Genomic DNA, 18,190 nt, shown 5'->3' with positions numbered 1-18,190 from the left:
CTTGCTCAAAGGCATGCAGTTCCGACTGGTAGGGAAATTCACTGCAACCAGAAGTACGGTCCACATTTTTCTCATTTCTGGAGAACTCTAAGAAAGATTCATGCATGGAAATGTGCTCTTTACATGAAGCATAGTGGAGCCTGGGTATAAATATCAAAACAACATCTATAAAAACATGGTGAGAACAGAGTCTGCAAAGTGTCCCACTTCCAACAGGGATTTCACTACGGAGTGTCCTTGCTGGGCTGTGCAGTCATTTCTCATGGACAGTTAGAGGCTGGCTCCATCTGACACCCCTGCTCCTGTTCCGGGAAAAGGCCTCCTCCCTTCTCTGCTGAAGTTGCTTCTTAGCTTCTAAGCCATTTTTCTGATAGAAAAGGCCAGAGTAATAAATAGCCTCAATTTAGATAATGCTGAGTGCTGAGCACTAAGTTTTACAGATATTTTTTTTCTTTTAACCTTCACCACTGCTCCATAAAACAAGTACTAAAAATCCCACTATTAAAATGGAAGAAAATGAGACGCAGAGAGGGTAAGGGATGAATGGCAAGGCATGCAATGGGCTGAATTTCTTCACACTAATCATTCTCCTCTTTCGAAAAAACACACTTAAATCTTTCTTCCCTGTCAAGGAAAAAGAAGGACAGTATCCCCAGCATCATCCCTGCGTCCCCAGGAAGGGATGGGCACAGAAGTACTGACATTTATTACCTGGGATTTTCTGGCTCTGCTTCTTGCACCTTGCTCCTCACCAAGATGGTGGCTCCACAGACAGGCCTTACCCTTCTGGTTCCTCACAGTGTCTTGTGCTCAGAACAGGGCTTGACAAGGATAAGATACTCAGCACTACCTGTTGACTGGTAGTCATTCCAAAAAATGGCTACCACAGTACTATGGAGTAGAATTTTCTCTGTGATGGAAATGTCCTACATCTGAGCTATCTGGTAGCCACTCGAAATACATGGATACTGAGTGCTTGAAATGTGGCCAGTGGGACTTAAGGGGATTTTCTATTTTATTTAATTTTCATGACTTTCACATTTCCATGGTTATGTGAGGCTGGTGACTACCCCCCTGGTGGACGCAGGTCTAAACCCTCCTGATTTCTAACACAATGCCAACATTCACTGGCGATGTTTCCCGTCTCTGTTTTAGGCTTTACTCCTGCTCAGGCTCACTTCTGTGTGAACACCACACTGGCACTGCATCCATGGTGGATGTTAAGGCTACTACTTTCGAGGTGCTTAGTTAAGGAACAACAGGAGAAACTAAATGAATAAAATAAGCATGATTCATGCCAATGACACAATTTGGGGATTACAACAAAAGCTGGTGGGAAGTAGGAAGTAACAATGTTATTCACTGATCGCTTTCTCTTCATTGATAGCAGTGAGTCATGAGAACAAACGTCACCTCTTTCCTACCTGTCACTAACTACCACAAGAAAGAGTAAGAAAAGGTCAAGAAGAAAGCAAACAACAATTTTGTTACAGTTATCAAGAAGTCTGAGTCATGGTTACTCGGGTGCCAATTAAAAAAGCAGAAAAGAGGGCAGCCCCAGTGGTGCAGCGGTTTAGCGCCGCCTGCAGCCCAGGGTGTGATCCTGGAGACCCGGGATCGAGTCCCATATTGGGTTCCCTGCATGGAGCCTGCTTCTCCCTCTGCCTGTGTCTCTGTCTTGTGTGTGTGTGTGTGTGTGTGTGTGTGTCTCTATGAATAAATAAATAAAATCTTTAAAAAAATCAATTAAAAAAAAAGCAGAAAAGATGAATTAATATCCGTGTCATGTTTCCAGAAAATGTTCAAATGCACTAGTATATATCAGATCAAAAGAATTCAAAGTATGATATATTTCAAGAAGAAAGAGTACTGGTTAATTCATGTGGAGCTCTATCCTGTGTGGTAGTCAGGGATGATTTTATAAAAGTAAACATAACCTCTAGGCCTATGGGGCCACCTGCCAAGAGCCCAGGCTCCGAGCCACACATCTTCCTTCCAGATATGTTGGCAGGGCTCTTCCTGACTCCAACCTGACAGACGATCAAATCTTGGCTGGCTGAGCATCTATACTCTCCCTTACACGATCCTATGCACCAGTGGGGTCCTGTTCTAGCCCTAATGAAACCAGTTGACTTTTGATGAAGGCAGGGGAGATGATGTCTCTTCTTCTTCCACTAGCCTAACACAAATGCCCCAACTGAAAGGCACCCCACGGGAATATGGACAAAAGAAGCAAAGATGCAGAGAGTTTACAGCTGATAAAAACATCAACATGGGCAGGCCAAAGATTCTCCTCCTAAGTTAGAGACCATTTCATTATCTCCATCACTGATCAACAAAGCATTCAACCTGCAAACATGAAACCCCTTATCTTAAGTATCATGTTAACATTTATTACACACTAAAGAGGGAAATCTCCATTCAGTCCTTGCACCAGCCGATGTGTACATAATTGAAGAATAAACTATGGAAGAGAAGACAGTTTGGGTATGGCTCACACATCTTTGGTATATACAGTACATACTCAACAAAAGTATGCTCTTTTATACATTCATCACTATACCTTAAGTTGAAAGCAAGGTGGTAATTTCTTATACAGGGACAAACTCTTTTGCCTCTGTTCATGGTATTGACACCATGGCAGTGGTGGATGGATGGCAGCCTAAAAGCCAGCTTGATGTTTTACCAGGTGTGACATTCTCCAAGCAGTTGGGACCATGGATAGGATGAGAATATTCCATCCCAGGTGCAGGGCAACAAGGTGGGGCACGGCTCAGCCCTGTACTGTCCAATGTGGTAACCACTGGCCATAGGCAGCTATTAAAGTTAATAAAACTAAAGTTCCACAATTGCAGTAGCCACACTCATAGTGCTCATCAATCATGAGTGGCTGATGGCTGACGTACTTAACAATGCAGACAAAGAATACTTCAAAACATCATAGAAAATTCTACTGGACAGCACTGATCCAGATAGTTTTGAAACAATAATAAAAAGTGCCTAAAAGTCATTCTGGTGTTTACTGTCAACATGCACTGGCAATTCTAAATAATATTAATGATAAAATACTCCCCTCTGCCCCCTTGACCCTCCCCATATGCCACTGTCCAAATATATCTGCCTGGAGACTAAAATCTCCATGACTGCTCAAATGAATGTAAAAGTGAAGGGTGGGGGGAGACTAAATGTGTAATTCCACTCCCTTTCTCTGTCCCTAACAGAACTCTAATGAAAGCCTAAGGCTGATTTTATGAAAAGCTGGAGAAAAAAAACTGGTAAAAGAAGGTATAAGAACACCTGGGTGGTTCAGTTGGTTAAGCATCTGACTCTTGATTTTCTCTCAGGTCATGATCTCAGGGATCATGATCTATGCTCTGCACTGAGCATGGAGCCTGCTTAAGATTCTCTCTCTCCCCCTATCACTCTGCACCTCCCAAACCCCCAACCCCTTAAAAATAAATAAATAAATAAATAAATAAATAAATAAATAAATAAGAATTTATAATTACCAAAATGTGTACAGCCCTGAAAATTGCACATAACATATATACAAGAGGGGCAAGAGACAAATAATCCAAAGCAAACCATTTTTCTTCTATCAATATACCTAGTCATATAGGAGAGGAAAAGCAACTCAGACCTCAGGGCTCTCATTCTATGGCAGCATCCAGTTCTCATATATAGGCCTAAAATAGAACCCAACCTCTTTTTTCTGGACAAGTCTGGAACAAATGGGGCCATGGAGAGCTATTCAGCTCTCTATTACGGGCCATGCATTAAACATTAATATGGATAAGGTCTTTTTCCTAGCAGAATATTAAAAATGCACACAATGTTTCTAATTTCAATTCCCATAATGGTCTGTAATGCTTTCAGAGAGTTCTGAATTTTTCATTTCTCATTCGGTCATCCCTCTTCGTCACTGCTGGCTTCAATTGCTACATATTCTATCTCCCTCCCAACACCCCCATTAATGGCAAAAGGGGGCCAAGACATCTAAGCTCTCCTACACAGTGCTCTGCTGGCATTTTCCCCCCCAGGTACATGTACTACCCAATTAAACATCACTTCCCTGAGAAGAACATCTTCACTCAGGTAATTTCTGGGAATGCATCATAGCTAAAATACCCAACACTAGAAAATAAAAGGAGAACAGATGACAAAAATAACATACAGCCTTCTATTAAAATAAAGTGAATTATTCCAGATAAGGAACCTTCCAGATGCTCAAAGGGAAGTGTTTATGCCCCAAAGTATATTTAGCTAGGTCTAAAGACTATGACACGTTTCCCTGCTATTATATAAGAATATCCCAGAGTTACTGTGCAGTTTTCTTTTACTTCAGGGCCTTTACACATGCTGCCCCTGCTGCCTGGAATGTTCCTCCCATCCCAGTTCTCACTAATGCCCCTCTGTCTTTAGCTCAACTTCACTTCCCCAGGGAAGCTTTCTTGACACCCCAAGTGACTACAGGTTCCTCAGATCCACACTCTCTACATCTTGTATTTATACTTCATGGCACTCATCAGCTTATAATTACATATTTATCTACAGGATTATTTAGAGATTAATATAATTATTATACAGAGAATGTCTACCTCACCCCACAAGTCTGAACAATCAGTGAGGAGTGTTTCTGTGTCAGTTCTGTTCATCATTACGTTCCCAATGGCCAGTACCTTGCATGTTATAAGAGATAATAAATACTTTAAAAGATGAACAAATGGATTAGTGAATAAACAAATATCTTTTGCGAATCAGGGAAATATGTCCTCCTACTGGGATGTAACTTTAGTTTCAAACAGAGATGCGGGGAAAATCACACCTTGAAACATGGAAACAGACATATCAAGGTCTGTCTGGAAAAGAAGCCACTAGAGTCATAAACCAGTAGCAACACCTAAATAGTAATGCTGGTGGGCTGTTGGACATTGAGTGTGCACTAGTGTGGGGGAGAAACTCTGTGGGGTTCCCACACTTGGGTGCTTTACCGCCAGAAACTAAATCAGAGTCTCATGGTGAAGGATGCTTCCAGAACCAAAGCTTACTCTCCAGCAAAGCACATTTTGCAGACCTTTATCTTAACTCTGAAGGGAGAGTTTCTCCCCCTACAGCCCCTCCAGGTACCCTAAGTGGGAAGAAAAATCATCAAAGGGTGAGGACTTCAAGGAAACTAAGGAATGCTGCAAGGAAGGGAGCAGGGGATGGAGCAACTGTCCCACAGCCCCAAGACACAGACTCCCTACAGAACTAAAATTTAATGGGAAGATTACAGAATACTCCTTCCCTATTCCTTACCACCATACTAATGGGCTCCAGTGTATTAACAGTGCTTATAACTCAAAGAACTGAAGACACAGTACTCGAAACTCACAGTTTTGAGTACCACAGAAGAGAGGAGCATATCTGGGTTAATGCTGGACCCACAGCTTAGTAGTGAATGCTAAGATAGCTTGACATAAGACATACAGCAGCCTGCTCCGAGGGGACAGTTGGCCTGGTAGACTGGGCATAAGCCACTCTAAAGTTTGTTGACACTAAAAAAGATAATTATCCTGCCCCTTCTTTAAATGCCAAATAGCAAGCCATTCTGGATTGTTTTTATGACTGGGGTGTTCACTCAGTTGATGTACCCCTTACCAAGGTCAAGAAAAATGCTGGGATTAAGGGGCCCCTTTATACAGGCCCCATGAAACCTCACTGCTGCAGAATTAGGGAACACTTTGAGAAGCCATATGAGATTTACTGTCTTAGCTTCCTCTACAGGTATTAATGCCAAAAAAAAAAAAAATTATTAAGAGTGATTCACAAGAGAATGGGGAAAAATAAAGAGGATGGCCAACAAACTCTCCCAATAGAGTGGAGTCTTTAAACTGTTAAGAAGGAATGAATATCCTGAATAAACCAGACACAGATAGGGTTAACACAAAAGTCTCAATATAACATTATCGAAGCTTGGACCAACTGGTGGAAGCCCCTACTCATCCTCCAACATTAAAGGGACAAACAAATCTGCTCTATTTACTACCATTTGTAATAATTTTGAAAGCCAGAAGGCAAAAATTACAATGAGGAGCTGGACCACCCAATCACTAGGGGTGACGTTATGACTGATTAAGGGGGATAAGAAGTGATGAAGGAGCCAGTCTTTTGGCCTGACTCCTGGCTTGGGACCCGAGGCCATACGCACATGCATGGGTAAATGACTGGGGCATGAAGAAGAAACTTTTCGGAGGCTCCCTATCACGGAAGTCCAATTCTGTGTGATTCAAAAACCCACTGGTGAGATCTTGAAAGGGGCTACAATTAGACTGGGAGGAAATGGGGATGGAAAGGTTGATGCAATTAAGATAAAAGTTTTATCTTAATCACATCAGTCTGTGTTTAGACAGACTTTATGTGAGCTGGCTGTGTCTCCCTTACACAAATGTACTATGGGGATGGATATTATGTCTGACTGAGGGACCCATTCTCTACCTAGAATTGTTCATTTGAAACAACACAGAATACCTGGTAGATGAAATTCTTGCCTTAGTTAATGACATTTTAGCAGTACCAGCAAATGTTCTGTGTGATAGTTCTGTGTGGCCTATGAAAAAGGCAGATGGTTCATGGACACGAACAGTAGTTTACTGAGGCCTAAACAAAGTAGTACCACCTACAGCATTGTCAGCTCCTGATACAGTTTTGATGGTGCCAAAACTACAAACTATAGGAGACTCATAATGCAGTGACTGATCCTGCAAATGCATTTTCCTCAATACCTACCTCAAAAGGGTCAACTGTAACTTGCTCTCATATGGAATGAATCCCAATTTACATTTATTGGACTGTCACAGAGTCATCTGAACTCACCAGTTTACTGTTATGATCTGGTTAGGAAGGTTTTGTCCTCAATGCAGGTCCTGAGTTTGATGGTACTACACACTGATATCATAGTAGAAACTCAAGAGCAAGCTAGAACTGACTTAAATGCAGTGGTGACACACATGACCAACAGAGGCTGCCTGATAAACCCAGCAGATAGACAAGGGCCCCATGTAAAATTCTTAGAAATAGTAAAATTCTTAGAAACAAATAGTAAAATTCTTAGAAATACCTTGGGCAATAGCCACCTGTGATATTCCACAAGAAACTAAAAATGCTGCCTGTTAGGGTGCCTGAGTGGCTTAGTTAAATGTCCGTCTCTTGAGGTCAGCTCAGGTCTGGATCTCAGTCGTGAGTTCAAGGCCTACACTGGGCGTAGAGCCTACTTAAAAAAAAAAAAAAAAAAAAAAAAAAGTAAAGTGCTGTCCTTGCCTATCCTTGGAACTAAGCAAGAAACATAGTGCCTGGTCAAGCTGCTCAGATGTAAAGGACAAGTATCCTACATCTGTGAAGACCGCTGCCTCCTAAACATGAAACTATCCAAAAGAGGGTTATATTTTATTTGAATGGAAGCCTAAACAATATCAGGCTATGTCAGAATTGCAAAAAGTGGTGGCTATCAATGCATTTGGGCCTCAGGATCCATATTTAGATTTTGCACTTACACATATTAGAGCTTATGGCAAAAACCCATGAGTGCCACTTAAGGAGTGACTACTGGAATTTAGGAGAAAATTTCTAGACATGGTGGTATGGTATATGCCATTTGAGAGACAATTACTGGCTTGCTAAAGAGTATTAATGAAAACTTTCCCTATGACTGAAGGACATAAAATAATGTTGAAATCTGAAACACCAAAATGTCTTAGGTAAAGTGTCTAGGTAAACACTCTATTAAGTAAAAGAGTTACCAGAAAAGTGCCATACTCAATGGAAATGGTTTATACAGGAATAGGCTACTCCAGAAATGCAGTTACTGCCTTCATGAGCAGGTGGCCTGTTTTTCCCCAGCTACAACACTGGAACCAACTAAAGAGCTGCCAGACCCTATCAGTACATGGGCAATGTTCTATGAAAACTCCCAATTGACCTAGAGATGCTTGGTTCACAGCTGGTATTCCAAGATGGATGGAGAGTATTCTGTTTGGAAAGCTGTCACACTATAATTAACTCATGGAAAAAGTTTGATTAAAGAAAGTTAAGGATAAATCAGCTCAGTGGCCTAAATGCATGTTTCCCTTACAATAATGAAAGAATTAGATAACAATAAGAGCACTGAAGTTTGAGTGTGTACAGACTCATGGGCCGTAGTCAATGGCTTGCCATATGGTCAAACAGATGGGCATAGAAACTGGGTTATTAAAGGGATGCTCATATTAAAGGGGCATAGGCCATGAAAGCCACAATGGAAATTTAAGGGGCTTGAAGGACATGTTTAGGTCCATAAGAAGAACCCTCTTCCAGGATCAGAACATAACTGAAACAAGTGGATATCCTGCAGTACTCACTTGGGGATAGCCACCTAGCTCCATGAAATAAATGGATACAGGTCAGCTATAGCCATGCAGAAATGGGTCAACTGTCAGCATATTCCTCTTGCATCCTCTGAGGCATAACATCTCCACATCTGTCCTATTAACAAGAAAGATGGGGCTCAACCTCATTTAGCTGAGCATCTGACTCTTGGTTTCAGCTCAGATCCTGATCTCAGGGGTCATGATATCAAGCGCTGAATTAGGCTCTGCACTCAGGGGGAATCTACTTGGGTATTCTCTCCCTCTGCCCCCTCCCTTGCTTGCACACATATACTATCTCCCTCTAAAATAAGTAAGTAGGGATCCCTGGGTGGCGCAGTTTGGCGCCTGCCTTTGGCCCAGGGTGCAATCCTGGAGACCCGGGATCGAATCCCACGTCGGGCTCCCGGTGCATGGAGCCTGCTTCTCCCTCTGCCTGTGTCCCTGCCCCTCTCTCTCTCTCTCTCTCTCTCTCTCTGTGTGTGTGTGTGTGTGTGTGTGTGTGTGTGACTATCATAAATAAATAAAAATTTTAAATAAAATAAAAAATAATAAAATAAAATAAGTAAGTAAATCTTAAAACACACACATACACACAAGAAAGAAACTCAGACAGCTCTTAGGCAGATTCCTTAAAGAAAGGTCTTGTATGCCGCTGGCAAATGGACAACACGAATTGCTGCCTGTAGATCCAGGAGATTATAAATAAGTCCTGACATGAATAGACAGTCTGAAGTGGACTTTGCAGACTGGGTGGTAGATGCTAAGCCTTAAAACACTACTGAAGGATTAAAACAAAAGGACTACTGTACCCACTTGGGCCACCAGATTACATTTCTTCAAACCAAGGAACATACTTTACAACTCACAGTGTGCAACAATGGGTAGGAACTAGCATATCAAATTTGGCACAAAGCATAACACATATAACCCTCAGAGTAGTAGTCTGACCAAGAACTGGAAGGGGAATAGAAGTATTTGTTGTCTAAAATAGGGAGAGACAAAAACATGTCTTTACAAATGTGTGCTCACTCTCTCAATGGACCAATTAATTACATTTTTCTTTTCAAACTTTTAGTGATTGCCCTAGAGCTTACAATACACATTTTTAACCAATCTAAGTCACCTTCAAATTAACACTATAGTGTTAACCTGTCTAGTACAGGCCCCCTATAGCAGAATTCCCAATTCCTCTCTCCCATCCCTTATGACATTGCTATCATTCATTTCACTTGCTCATATGCTATAGTTACTGGTACTCATTTGAACAAATGGTTAACTCTTGGTTCCACTGAGAATAAGATAAATAAAAAAATTCTTTCATCATAATTTATTCCTTCCCTGGTACTCTTCCTTTCTTATGGAGACCCAAGTGTCTGACCTACATCATTTTTCTTCTACCTAAAGAACTCCTTTTACCATTACTTACAGTACAGGTCTGCTGACAATGAGTTCTCTCAGTCTTTGTGTGAGAAAGTTTTGATTTCTCCTTCACTTTTGAAGGGTAACTTCACAGAATGTAGAAGCCTAAATTGGTGAGTTTTTCTTTCAATCCTTGAAATATTCTTCTCTATCCTCTGCTGGCTTGCAAAGTTTCTGTCAAGAAGCCTGCTCTAATTCCTATTCCTGTTCCTCTCTAGGTAATGATGTTTCATTTCCATATTGAAAGCCTTCCAGTAAAACACCTACCTCCAATAAGAGAAACACTCTTTATCAATCCCATAAAATTCCAATGAGGTAAACCTGAACACTGTGCAATCCAGGCAAATTAACATGGCTCCAGTAAAAGACAACTTGTCATGAAGGTGTCTATGAACCTAATTTTCACCTCATAATGCTTAAAATAATTCTACACCTTGCCAGCAAACCAGCCTGTAAACGAATCTGTTTAAAATGTCCCAAATCCCCCGCCCCTCTCTGTCGTCTCTGCACTGGGAGCAACTCTCTTGCTACAGCCCCCCATCCCCTGAAAATGTACGCCTGTGCAAAGTTTGTCTCCACTCCCTTCTTGGTCCAGAGCACCTCTCAGCTGTTGAGCTGATCACTGTCTGCAGTGGTGCTAAAACCACCAGAGACACTGACAGATAAGAGCCTCAGCAGCTTGGCAGCCCCACGTCCTGTGACCTCACTTATTCCTAGCCACAGCTTCCAAACCAGCACCTTTTCAAAGAACATTGACACAGCAGCCAAGTTCATTGGGGCTGGGGCTGCCACTGTAGGGGTGGCTGGCTTTGGGGCTGGAACCAGGACTGTGTTTGGGAGCTTCATCATTGGTTATGCCAGGAATCCCTCTCTGAAGCAACAGCTCTTCTCCTACACCATTCTGGGCTTCGCCCTCTCGGAGGCCATGGGGCTCTTTTGCTTGATGGTGACCTTTCTCATCCTCTTTGAAGAAGTCATCTCCACCTCCCATAGGTCTTTCTCCTATGTCTTGTTTACCTCCCCAGGCAGCCTGGCTCAGGGTTTGACAGAGGGAAGACAAATAAATACTGTATTATTAAGAAAAAAATTAAAATAAAATAAAATAAAATGTCCCAAATTGACAGACAGCTAGCTCAGCATACCCAGCTATTGTGTGACCCAAAGATAATAGATTTCCATCCCCATCACGAGGCTCCTGCACGAGGGTGTGTGGCTCAGTACTCAGGACTACTTAAATAAATTACTAGCCACTTGTCAGGCCTTTAAAAAAAAAAAAATCACTAAGATAAAGGGTAGATAACACTTCATGCAGCTAATTACTTGCCAACTTTATGGAAGACTGGTTAAAAAACATTAATGAGCCAAATAAACTACTGATATACATTCAAAACAGAAGCCTGTCTATGGTAGCCTTAGGAATAAGGAACCAACTGGAAGACTTTTGTTAAGTGTAGAAAACTATCCTCGTGATAGAGATAAACTTGCTAATTCAGGGAACCACCTTCAAATTACATTGCCAAAGGTGAACCCATCATCAACTCTGTACTTTGATCTCCTGATGTGTGAGCGCTCCCACTTCCTCAACCTCACTTTATGAAAGGCAGCTGCCTCCAACTGCCATAAAAAGTAGGTGCTTGATTTCTTTATTGTCTCCCTTCAGCAGAGACACTGAGGCCTTGCCACATGGCCTGCCAGGAATGGGCAGCCTTTGTTCTAATCAGGACCCCTATTCTAGAGACCATGATGCCAGGGCCTTCATTATCTACACCTTGTCAATGGGCTGTGCTATGAGAAAATGAATGTCAGAAGTAGGCATTCAGTAGCAAATTAATGCTTAGTTAATCTGCATAATAGGTATTAGAAATGGGTATGGAAAGAGCCCAGATGTCTATCAATAGATGAATGGATAAAGAATTTGTGAGATATATAAGTATATACACACACACACACAAATACTACTCAGCCATCAAAAAAAAATTTAGGGGCACCTGGGTGGCTCAGTTGGTTAAATGTCCACCTTCAGCTCAAGTCGTGATCCCAGGGTTCTAGGATCAAGCCCCACATCGGGCTCCCTGCTCAGCAGGGAGTCTGCCTCTTCCCTCTACCCTTCCTCCTGCTCATGCTCGTGCTTGCTCTCTCTGAAATAAAATTTTTAAAAAATGAAATCTTGCCATTTGCAACAACATGGATGGAACTAGAGGTATTATGCTAATCAAAATAAGTCAATCAGAGAAAGACAATTATCATATGATCTCACTCATACATGTAATTTAACAAAACAGAATCACTGGGAAGAGAGGAAAAAATAAAACAAGATAAAATCACAGAGGGAGAAAAACCATAAGAGACTCTTAATCAAAGAATACAAACTGAGGGAAAGGAGGGGGTGAAGGGATGGGGTAACTGAGCAATGGGCACTAAGGAGGGTACATGATGTAATGAGCACTGGGTGTTATATAACTGATGAATCACTGACCTCTACTTCTGAAATCAATAATGCATTATATGTTAATTAATTGAATTTAAATAAAATTTAAAAATAAAAATAAAAACATAAAAATAAATATTTACATGAGATTACTAAGAATGGGTACTGAAACTGAAAGAAATTTTTCTAAACAATAAACTATAAACAATACAGATCTTGATTAGCCCTGGCAGAAGAGAGACTGAATTGTGTTTCTCTTTTCGGTACAGACAATAGTATTATGAAATTGCTGTCAAAGGAAGAGTTAGTCAAGACAATGAAGCCAAAATAGGTAAGGAAATAAGCATTACAGATATGTGCCAAGAAGGTAATTAATAAAAATATTTTTTCATTTTCAAAAAAAAAAAAAGAAAAAGAAAAAGAGAAAGGGGATCCCTGGGTGGCTCAGTGGTTTAGCGCCTGCCTTCGGCCCAGGGCATGATCTTGGGGTCTCAGGATCGAGGAGTCCCACATCAGGCTTCCTGCATGGAGCCTGCTTCTCCCTCTGCCTGTGTCTCTGCCTCTCTCTCTCTCTCTTTCTGTGTGTCTCTCATGAATAAATAAAATCTTTAAAAAAAAAAAAAGAAAGAAAGAAAGGAAGAAAGGAAGAAAGAAAGAAAGAAAGAAAGAAAGAAAGAAAGAAAGAAAGAAAAAGAAATGGGTTCTCACCAGTGAAAGTTAACAGTATTCATGAAATGTGGAATGGCTATAATATTTGAGGCAAACTCCCCGGACCCTGCACAAATAGGGTATGAGAGTCTACCCAGGTATGTCACCTCTATGCCTGGGAAAGAGGCCCTAGCCTTAATTCCTGAGCAGTGCTATATACACACTGATCCTGGATCAGGATCCTAGCGCAGATCCAGGGGCCTAACGTAGACCATACAGGTTCCTGCTGCTAAGTCTAGAAGATACAGCATCCTCTTGAGCACTGGTTTTGCACCAGCTTGTGAATGCATGTCTCTTTAACAAATACTATTGAGCAGAATTTGGTCTGATACTTGCTTCCATCACACCTGGCAAGGAGGTTGGCAAAAGGAATAACTAACCTCACACATTCTGGTGGTGATTATTACCCACCAAAAAGAATCTAAGAATTGACATGGCAAGGTTGATTAGGTCAGTTTTCAAAAGTGGTTTATCCATTCTTTCTCCTGTCACTCAGATAGGTATTACAATATAAAACATACCAGGGAAAGTATTTAAAATCTCACTTTTAATATCTGTTCTTCAAGAAAAGTACCCCAAGTTCCAGACTCCTTAGAAAATTAAGGCCAGCAAGTGGCAAATTACAACCACCACAGTTAGGATGGATGTCATGTAGGCTCCCAGACTATAATCAGATAGAGAATAAGGTTAGGGTGAGTCACTTTCATGTGCTTTAGAACAGAATCTCATTGCACATGGTGAATAAATAGGCACCTGGTGCTCTCAATAATGGTGACTGCCCCACAGCACTAACCACACAAGTATCATCCCCATGGCAACTGCTGTCAGGCCAACAGACCTTTTCAGAAGCAATCAAAGAAAATGTAAATCAAGAAAGGCTTTCACAACTCAAAAGCATGGTCTCAGGAAAACCAGAAAGAAGGCACTGGCTTACTCAGGGACTTGAAGAAAGATGGGGCTCATTGTGGGTTTTTACTCTGCTGCAAAACTGACATTTCTTTAGTATTCAAAGAGAACCCATGACATGAGGTCTAGCCAGGTTTCCCTTCCACTCCTCAGAAGCCATCCTAGGGATGGTACAAAGATGGAGAAAAGAGCTCTCCTAGCAAAGCCAAGGGACAGGGTATGAGGAGACTTTGTCTAGGAGAGTTTACTGATTCCAAGCCCAAAATATACTGAACAGAAAGGAAATCAATTCTCAGTGGGAATCTGGGGTGAACAGGGGAGAGATGGGGTGATGCTAGTGGAGAGGATGAGGTAGTGACAAGGGGCTACACAGGGACACAAATGGGAAGGTAAGGCCAAAAAATGACTATGGAATCAAAAAAGTAAAATGTTATCTTCCTGGAGCATAAATAGTTCACCTGAAAAACTTCATCTCAACATCAAGCATTTAGATAAATATTTAGGATTTAAAATGTGTATTATTTCTGACATAATTTTTAATATCTCTTCTCTCAGAAAAAATCACAACTACAATATGGGCTCACATGTAATCAAGTATGAAAACATCAATTGCTTGAGATGGATTATGATGAGCTTCCAGAAAATAGCAAGTGTCAGAACATAAGACATACTACATCCCCAGGGAGATGTGGGGGAAAGTAGGCAGTGGGTTAATGTAGAAAGACTTAAGTTCCAAAGAAAGAACATTTCCAGACAGTAAAGTTGAATTATTAGTGGAGGTGTTAACAGCCCATCCCTCACCTAGAACTCTCTTAAAATCAGCTCCACTTTCTCCTATTGGATGCCTGGTGCAGTGTGCCTGCAGATGGCCAGCTGGGAGGTGGCTCCAGGCCTCTGGAGAGCCCTTTAAACCCAAGACTGTCCATATGTGGGTTTTAACTTCCTTCTTGCTTTTGCTGTCCTGCCACCATTTACAGCACCTCTTGGTCTCAAATTCTTTTCTAAGCCTTTCTTTTATATTTCTACTCATAAGGTTCTCATATCATCTCAAAAATCTAAGGGAAACCAGCATTTATGATTTATTCCACAAGAGACCAGAGCATCAAGGAGTGCAGTGTTTTAGAAATAAGCCCCTAGGGACACCTAGGTGGCTCAGTGGCTGAGCATCAGCCTTCAGCTCAGGTCATTATCACAGGGTCCTGGGATCCAGTCCCACACTGGGCTCTCGGTGAGGAGCCTGCTTCTCCCTCTGCCTATGTCTCTGCCTCTCTCTGTCTCTCAGAAACAAATACATAAAACCTTAAAAAAAGAAAGAAACCAGCCCCTACGTTCCTTGCACATAGCGTATTTTAAGATCACACTCATGTGTCTGGTAAGGAGAGCTGAGGTTTAATTTTTTTAAAAGCAGCAACTACATTTCTCAAATTACTGTTTAGGACTTTGGTAGAGTGGATGCTCCTAAATTTTGCCTTTTTTGTAGCTATATTTAGATAAAGTTTGATAAAGTCAAGGAAAGAGAGGGAGTTTGGGATCTAGCTCTCCTCTGACTAGTCTTTCCATTTCTCTGTCCAGTCCATCAGTAAAATCCCAACAGGTCTCCCATCTGTGAATGGCTGTGAATGCTCTGGAAAGTAAAATGTCTTCATTAAGCAGTATTCGTTAAACATCTAAAGCACAAGACACAGAGGTAAACATGGGCCTTCTGGAAAGCATTCCCTGGGGGTGAATTTCCACCATGAGAGACACCAGAGCAGCACTGGATGGACACTTCAGGCATGTCAGCCAGCCTCAACCAACCTAATCCCCTGGGTCTAGAAAACAGCTCCAAGAGGAAAAACAGAACAAACAGTAAAATACAGCTGACAGGTTTGAACTGCACAGGTCCACTACTTACATACAGATTTTTTTTGGATAAACACACTGCTATAAATACATATTCTCTTCCTTACAATTTTCTTAGTAACATTGTCTTTTCTCCAGGTTACTTTATTGTAAGAATATAGTATATAATACATATAACATACAAAATGTGTTCATTGACTATGTTATGGGTAAGGCTTATATCAACAGTAGGCTATGAATAGTTAAGTTTGGGGGAGTTACAAGTGATACATGAACTGTTACCCACAGGGGGGTGCTGGCCTCAAAAACCCATTGTTGAAGCGTCAACTATAAACTCAGAAATGAAATGTCATTGAAATGTTCCCTAAGTCACTCAGAGCTGCAGACACACCATGGATTCTTAAGCAAGCAGTTCAAAAGTCAGGGCTCCAGTTCTCTCTCACACACACACACACACACACACACACACACACACACACACACAAAGGCATGCTATCTCCTTAATGGAAGAAGTTGCATGTGTTTTCCTTTACATTTATAGAAACAGCAAACTGAAACCTCAAACCATTGAGATGTACATGGGTTGTTAAGGGTTGTAAACTCTTGAATCAGGCAGAGAAAACAAAGGCTTCAAATAAGAAAATATTTATTTGCTCATAAAGTTCAGGCGTGAAAGAAATTTTTAAGTTGTATGTTATTTATGACCATGATTAATGACTTTGTCACCTGAGTAAAATAATGTATACAAAATGCATGCTTCTTTTCCTTTCCTGGAAGGGGGAGAGAAAGTGAGTAAAAACAAGAGAAATGCCTGGCAAGGAGGAACTAGGAGCTGAATAAATGGTAGTTCCCTTCTCCTTCCCGTTCCTGCTCTTTTGGTGGGCCTGAGATGGAAGTATCAAAGGGCCAACAAGTATGTGCCCGTCCAGTACACATAAATGTGAGCTCCAGGCTGGGAGCTCAAGGTCTGTCCCTAAGCCCTCCTCCGTTAACCAGCGACAGATACCCAGAACAGACACGACCATCCTAATAACCAGTGGCATTCAGTGAAGGCACACAGGACACCGTCACCTTCAAAGCTTTGAAAATAAACCAATAGCCTTGGGGATGAGTACCCCAGTGCTTTGGCTCTCCGCTCTCACCTGTTCTGGGGCTCGGCAGAACCATCAGATTTAGAGTGGGCAGAGAGAAAGGAAGGATGAAACAAAACAGTCAATTTTCCAATTTATTGGCTTCCGCACAGGTGAAGAAAACAGCTGCTTGCAGGGAAGGCTGCTTGGGTTTCTGCTTGAATTGTTTGGCAGTTCATTCCACATGGCTAGGTTATTCCCACCTCCTCCATGCAATTTCTTTGGGCAAGTAGAAATCAACTGACTTATTTTTTTAAGTGAGATATACTCCAGATAAACAAAATTTCTACTGTTTTACCATTGTTTAATCTATCAAATTGGCAAAAATTCACATTGATATGCTGGCCCAATGCTCAGGAAGGAGCCCCTGTGAACTCTGCCAGCTAAAGGCTAACTCTAAAGACATGGAGGGGGGCACCTGGCTGGCTCAGTTGATAAAGTATGCAATTCTCGATCTTAGTGTCATGAGTTCAAACCCCATGCTGGGTGTGGAGCCTACTTTAAATAAATAATAAAAATAAAGACACCATGCTCCTTATCAAAACTTTGAGTGTGTCGATATTGTCTGACCCAGCAGTTACAAGTCTGGGAATTCATGTCGAGAATCAACCCCAGCTACACAGCAAGATTTAGGACACAATGCAGTTTGCCACAGCACTGCTCCTAAGATGGAAAGCTAGAACAAAATTTAAATGTCCAACAATAGTGAGTTAGGTAATAGACTACCACTTATGACACAGTGGTAGGTAGGCTCCATTAAAAGTGAGCTTGAAAAAGATTATTTGAAGATATGTAAAAATGTCCATGATGTTAAAAGTAGAAAATTAGGTTATAAAACAGTACAGTGAGATCCCTTTTTGTAAATATCTTTGTAGATCTAGAGGTACCAGTAAGCCCTATACAGAGGCACAGAAAAAAAGGACTATGTGGGAAAAAACTAAAAGCATTTGGGTACTCTGGAGGGTAGAATTAGGGTGAGTTCATGTTCCTTGTTAAAAGAGATAAGTGTTATCACTCATTTTAAAAGAACATTTGAAGAAACCACACACTCAGCAAGGATGCCACTTTTCTCTATGATATCTAGGCAGCCATCTCTGCAAGTTTCCCAGAATATAACAGAATGCCTGTACTCAGCAAGCATTTTTTTTTTCAGCTTTAATTTCATGATGTGACAACAGGATGGATTCTACCCAAAAGAAGGTATGTTTGCGATGGTGTGGCAGCCAGCCTTCAAGATTCCCCAGTGATTCCAGCCCCTAGTATTTGTGATCTTGTGCAGTCACGATAAACAGGACTCACAGGGATAACCAACAGGATACTGCAGGAATGACAGCATGTGACTTCAGAGGTGAGGTCTCTGGGGGACACCAATT

General features: G+C 41.4%; 1 protein-coding gene across 2 annotated transcripts in view; it reads right to left on the bottom strand.

Moving 5' to 3' along the window:
• Window positions 1-18,190, bottom strand: part of DTD1 (D-aminoacyl-tRNA deacylase 1) — a 183,901-nt gene that overhangs the window by 71,611 nt on the left and 94,100 nt on the right. The window lies entirely within an intron of this gene.

This window comes from Vulpes vulpes, chromosome 14 (genome assembly GCF_048418805.1).
Source record: "Vulpes vulpes isolate BD-2025 chromosome 14, VulVul3, whole genome shotgun sequence".
Taxonomy (NCBI): domain Eukaryota; kingdom Metazoa; phylum Chordata; class Mammalia; order Carnivora; family Canidae; genus Vulpes; species Vulpes vulpes.
The sequence above is the reverse complement of the archived record's forward strand: the minus strand, read 5'-3'. Positions and strand labels throughout refer to the sequence as shown.